The sequence below is a fragment of the Pinus tabuliformis genome, chromosome 2_2, assembly GCF_031772625.1.
Source record: "Pinus tabuliformis cultivar Carrire ecotype Pingquan chromosome 2_2, CPIR1, whole genome shotgun sequence".
Lineage (NCBI taxonomy): Eukaryota > Viridiplantae > Streptophyta > Pinopsida > Pinales > Pinaceae > Pinus > Pinus tabuliformis.
Window position 1 is genome coordinate 748778327 of NC_142300.1, and position 6983 is coordinate 748785309.

A 6983-nucleotide genomic window follows, 5' to 3' on the forward strand; every position below is an offset into this window, starting at 1 on the left:
CCATCTACAAGGGCTGGAATAATGATGCAAACCATCCCTTTGTTTCAAATGGTGAGACATAACCCCATCTAGGCCCTCAATAAATTTCCAGGTGTGTGGAATAAGTGTGTAGCCAGTTGGACAAGGTGGTCAAGGTGCAACATCATCTTCAAGCAAGTGGAACTTGAGCGAGAAGTAGATGGCATTGAAGGATCCCACAGAATATCTTCTCTCTTCTATAGTGGAGGCCCATGGCTCTCAACACACACCCTACAAGTTCCAATATGACCCACTGGAGATATTAGAACCGTATAGGGATACCAAACCCCAAGATGAAGACACACCTACAATCATGTATAAGATCAAATGTGTATCCTCATCTTCTAGTACAACAAATCATTAGTGTAATTAATCAAATGAGCTTGCAAATCGTAGAACCAAGTGGGCACTTCATAGTAGCATACCCTTCCATAATGGGATTTAGAGTGTACAGGTGTCTCCAAGTTCAAGAAGGAGGTTAATCGAGGACCCTATTAGGTTGTTTCAACCCATAAGGGAGTGACAGGTTTATGGTGCATCTCTCATGTGGTAGGTGTCACGTGATATAATGATGGATTATTGTGGGGCATCAGGGGAAGGCTCCATGCAACATAATATGTTAAAAGGGTTGTGATGATGAGGGAAACCCACAATTGGGTGTATAGATGTAGGATGGAGCAGTCGTGGTACAAGTTACACCGATCTCTATTTTTCCACCCTTCTTCATATGCCTTTTAACTTTTACTGATTTTTATTTCTTTTAACTACTCAGGGCTCCAGGGAATGAGAGAATGAAATGCTTGATGTAGTATTGATTACCCATTTAAGGTGGGCAAATCATCGCCCATCAGGGTTTAGGACAATCATGGGTTCCTTAATTATGTAGGGAGTTCATATAGGAGCCCTAGGAACTAGGTTGATGACAATGATGATAGGGGGTAGATCTCATGTTGGATTTTGCACACATGCTAAATATTTATGTCCCAACCATATTTTTCATTTTATGGTACATTTTCTGTTGAGAGTGGAAACTTTATTTTTTTTAGCTTCTTTCCAGTTGCATCAACATCATTCCAGGCCTGACCTAATGTGTGGACAAGGGGAGGGGGAGGTTAACTCCTTATGGACCCAATGGAAAATTATGGACTCAAATTGGAAACATGTGAAAAGGGGCTATAATGAGCAGATATGAGTTATGCATGTGGTTTTGGGAAGTGTGACCACACAATTTAAATTGATATTTCCCATGTAGTGCCACTCCTAAAGCTAGTAGCTAATAAAGGAGATCCCATAGGACTACAAGGTTGACCATGAAGTTAGACAAGGGGAGAATATTACAAGCCAAGCCCATTCTTTCCGTCAAATCTCCCCGCTAATCCATTCCCAAAATTTTCCATGAGATGTAATAAAAAATACAAAACTACATAACGAAAGCCATGCCTTCAAGTTTGGAAGGCCCACCTTCAAAACTACAATCATAACAGATGGATGAGGGAGCATAATGTCTAGATGAAGTGGCGAAGATGGTGGCACAATGAGCTATCTGGTGGCTGCAAGGGGCTGCTAGCTGCCGACTTAAGACAATCTAGGAAAAAAATTATGCTATATGACTAAGCTTTTCTTTTACTGGATAAATATGATTCCTTTGTTGATAATGATTAGAGGTAGGTGATATGAAATATTGATGGCCTCAATCCTATCATAGTTTTGTTCCATTACATTCAGGAAGATGAAAGCGCATTTTAATAAAAATGGAGAAGAAGTCATAAAACTATTTAAATATCCCCATGAAGAACCAGTATTTGATATATTACTAAATATACACTAAATAATATCATGATTATGACTTCCAAATTGAAAGGAGGTAAGGAACCACATCTAAGTTTGAGACGGATTAAGAAATCTCCTTAAAAATTCGTGAAGGAGCATGGTTCTATTTCCTTATTAATAGGAAATGAGGATATCATACCTGGTTGAGCGGGAGTGATGATGGAAATTGTATTCTCCTCTATCATTTGTCATGCAATAGGTGAGGACTAACATCCATAAGTCTAGTGAGGTCCATGAAAGGGAGAATGGAGCATTCAATAAGAATATGAAATTGATACCCCTTGAGGACAAGGATTCCAAGATAGGACGCCGACAAAGACTATTTGAGCATTGGACATGTATCCAATATACGAGTGGTTGAAGAGGACTCATATTCTTTGAGGATTAAGAATCCAGGACAAGAATAGTCCTAGAAGGACACACCTAGTGAACATCTAGATGGGGTATGTGTCTTAAGATGTAGTGTTGTGTCTCACATAAGTCCTCCTAGTAGTATGCTCTTATATAAGAAGAGTTTATGAGTTAAGGTCTTACAGTGCTCAAAATTATGGTTATGGTGTTGATGCTTAAATATGGCTTATCAATCCGACTCTTCTTATTGGAACTCTTCAATTCAATAATATCCTTGTATCGGTTACACAATTATGAATACCTTCCTAGTTAAAAGGGAATGTTGGAAAATGTAACTAGCTTTTCTCCTCCTAATTTTCATTGTGCTCATGTGATTATTTATGTCTTATGTAAGAAGCAAAATAAGAAAGAAAATTATTATTTCCAGGCATGGGTTTCATTCTTCTTTTGATTGGCGAACTAGGTTAAGCATGCTCTTCATTCATCTAGGGTTTTTCTTGTCATAATAATTTTGTCATGAGTCAAAAGAGTCAATATAATTTTCATAAGACCTGATTGGGCAAGTTGTAACATGAAAAATGATTTATTTTTGTGTTTATAATGTCAAAAAGACCTACAAGCACAAGTCATCTTAGAAGAGACTATTCGACCTCATGAAGGCATATATATAGAATTTGTTTCAAACTCTTTAGATAGACATTCGATATGTACATGAAAGGAATATGATTTGAAGCAAACAAGAAGAAGGAAGCAAGAGTTAGTGTCAAGGAAGCAAGAAGAAGTCAAAGGAAAAGAACAAAATCTTATTTTGAGCTTGTATTCTCTCACACATGTGAAATTTAGGATTTATGTAGCTACTGGGAGGCTAATAATTGCAGGTCTGAACTATAGATTCTATAAGAAGAGAAGATATTCTTTCTGGGTTTTCCCCTTTGGAGGGTTTCTCGCTATCTTGCAGCCTATATTTGTGTCCATTGTCTTTATTGTTTATGCTCTTAACAAGGTTTTGATGAAAATAATCTAATTAAGACAAAGAATAAAATAGTATCAGTTCACAATATTTTATCAAGGATACAGATAACTCGATTAATAGTTGTCCTAGTAGATTCTCCAACATCTTTTTGGGGGCAGACTAGGAATTTCATCTTGAAACACATGCAGGTAGTCTTGTATAATTTCCCATCCGCTTACATATTTAGCCAACCTGCTTGATGAGTGATCTTCTGCTAGAATGGAAAAAAGATTGCATCCTTTCATTGCAACCTATTTTAACTATAATTATAATATCTTTCTCATGGAAATGGGATTAGGTATGCCCTTTATAATTTATGCTTCATTGTTTTTTGATGTGCAAGTGACAATTTTCTCAAGATAATTAATGATTTCCTGATGCGCTTCTAGCCAATCCATTCCTACAAAAATGTCATAAGATCCTAATGGTAATATATTCAAGTTCATTTTGGTATGATCTACATTTAAAGTAAATAGGAATAACTTTACCCAATTTGAAACCTTCCTTTATTTTCTCATGGCCACCGGAACCAACCACGAAATTTTGTATTTTTTCGGATTTCAACATACATTGTTCTACAACTTGGGGTCTAACATATCTCAACCTAGTACCAAGGTATTTTAATAATGAAATGGACCAGTTAAGAATAGTACATTCTATTTCCACCATGATGGACTCATTCGTTTCTTAGTTTCCTCCCAAAGCTACATTGATGCACAATATATTTTTGGCCACTTTATTGATAGTAGAGTCATATTGTAGTTACTACAAATTTTGCATGGACCGGGTGTTATAGGGAAAAATTTACAAAAAGTGGGGTTCTCCACAACCCCAACATTTTATGAGTTCCCTATCTTCAGTATTTCCACCTTTACTAATGATTTTTGCATGTTGTAACCTTCCTCGGGACTAGTTTTGTGTACATGATGTTTGGTTGTTTCTTCTCCTAAAGAATTATTTTTTATTACTTTTACAAGGCTATTTAAATGGCCTATATTTTTCAACTTTTCCACCTTGACCCATTATGTCCTTCTTCTTATTATACGAGAATTTTAGATTATGGGTTCTCTACATGGCCTACTCATAACAAATTATGGCCTTCCTAATGACCTTATCCATAGTATTTGGATTATTTTACTCGATTCTATCTATAAAGGAGAGTGGAAATTTGTTTAGAAAATCATGTGTTTTGCTCTTTCTTGTTTCAGGTATGCCACATAATGTAATAAATAATTACATTTGGTTACTAAATTGCCTATTAGCATTTGACCTAGTTTTGAATCATGGAATTATGTAGCTCTATCATCAAAGTAATGTTCATTCAAATACTTTCCTTTAAACAACCACTAGAACTCCTCCTAGTCAACCTCTCTATTCAATAAATCATGAACTCTTCTCATTTTGTCCCACTACAAGGAGGTTTTTCCCTACTACTCATAAGTAGCCAATTTGGCTTTTAACTCCATAGAATAATCATACACTTGAAAGTATATATTAATATTGAGGATCCATGCTTCAACTACTTCTTTTGCCTCCCAATTATATTTTTGGCATTTTATCTTTCTAAATTCTACATGGACTTGTATTTTGGGCCTCTTCCCTAATTCTACATGAATTTTTGGGGAATTTTTCTCCTCCCCTTCCTCAATTTTTTCCTCCTTACCTTTTGTCATCTCCTCAATATTTTTTTTCTTAGATGTTTCACCCCTATTTTTCTCATCCCTCATTGTTTCTACCATATTGGGGTTTGATTTATTAGTTAAATTCTTAATGAGCTACTCCTTTTTTGCATTAGATTTTAGTAGTTGCTCATATCGTGGACACAAATCTACCATCTTTGTCTACACGTTTTTCATCATGTGTAACAACTCTTTGGTGGGTACTTGTGCTTTTTGTCACAGATGTACATACATATCTTCTTCTCCAATATGTGTTCTTCCTTGTGGTTCCTTTGTACCACTCATCCTATAAAATTCCTCTCTTATTTTGTGTAAGCATAAACATTTGTTTAATCACTAAAAGCATAGTCAAATCAAACGTCACAGTGTTCTAACTTGTTTCTCTCATACAATATTTAACATCTCCCTCTTTTAACATAGAAAAATTACCTAATTGACCTATAATTTGATACAGTAATATATATATTTTTAAATACAATACAAACATCACACTACTTCTAAATATATTCTTCTTTGTATCCATTATTGCGCTTATCTGGTTGCCTATACTACTTCCACAAGATAGTCATTATTTGTTGATTCTACTACACAGTCATGGAATATCCTTAACAAATTTTGATATATGATTACCAAGTTCTTAGCAACATTGCTCAAGTTAGGATTATGATGAAAATTCTATGCATTACCCTTATCTTGATTAAACTTGTGCCTTTCAATATTAACCACCTTCATTATATTCCTTTTGCTCTTACCTCTATCTATCTATCTATCTATATATATATAACCTTCATGTATATTATCCTTTATATTTGTATTTTACACTCATGAAAAATATGAACTTTACCTTCTAACCTTTGTAACTATGTTCTACATTTATATTAGTTTTGTGCCTTAGTCTCAAGACTTTTATTCCTACATAGCTCTTTCACATTACACTTATCTATATTCATATGTTGATTATGAATTTCCTGCCACCAATTCACGTTCACCCATGCGTTAGCTTGACATGACAGTATAAATTGTGTTCCTATAGAAATTATAATACAATGCCGCCAGAAATCACTGCCAATTGGACAAGTGTCAAGTTACTTTTGACCTGTGGCTTGGGTCCCCATCGCTCTCATGGAAACCTAGCCAGCTATTGGTTTTAATGTCATAGATTGACTCTGGTTGAATTGATGTTGGAGATTTATTAAGAGAGGTTTAAGGTAACTACTCTACCTAGCATCATCATCGTGGTTTCATTGTTTTGATGGGTTTGTGGGAAGAACAATCTCTGCAATTTCATTCAAACCCTACCACAACTAGTGTTTTTTTCTCAATTCATGAAGTTTTTACCATCAAATTTTTGTTCACGGGTTGTACTAGACCTAGCCTTTCAAATTCCAAAGGGGTTGCATTTATGTTTATCATGATGTGCATGTTTGTCTCTGGTAAATTTTCCAGGATTTTGTGTCATTCTTTTATTGTACATAACTTGATATTAAACTATACACTCAGGTCATCCTCTACTGTAAATGCTAACTAGTGTTCGTTTTCCTTTGTAGTTATTTCAACTTTTTGTAGGAGGGTTTTGTTAGCTGGGACACTAGTTTTTACATAGGCTACTTGGAAAATGGTTTGGAGTCTATTTCAAGGATTTTGTATCAAGTTCCTCTTTAGGGTGGGGTTTTCAAAAACCCTAGTTCAAATTTCTCTTTTTTAATGTTATGTCCACTTGTATGGATTTTGTTCTTACCTCTTTTCTAAGAATTATTATTAGGACTAGACACTGTTTCGCTGGCAAGAGAAGTGGTGGCGCTATTCATTCACCTCACATGATTAAATTTTTTGACAACCCTTATGGTATGATACTTTTCCTGTTCATACTTTTTGCAGAGAGATTGAGTAGGAACTAACTCTGCCCAATTTCCTTTAAACGATTATACATCTATAGTAACATGAATTTGAGTATATAGTTACTAGGGGAATTGGCTAAGTTTTTCTTGATTTCGCCTTTTGCTCCAAAGTTATAGGTGCTCATATTCGTTCGAATTTTTCTAGGTCATTCGCATTGTAATGATGCATTGAAAAAAATGGTTTACTTCTAGTTA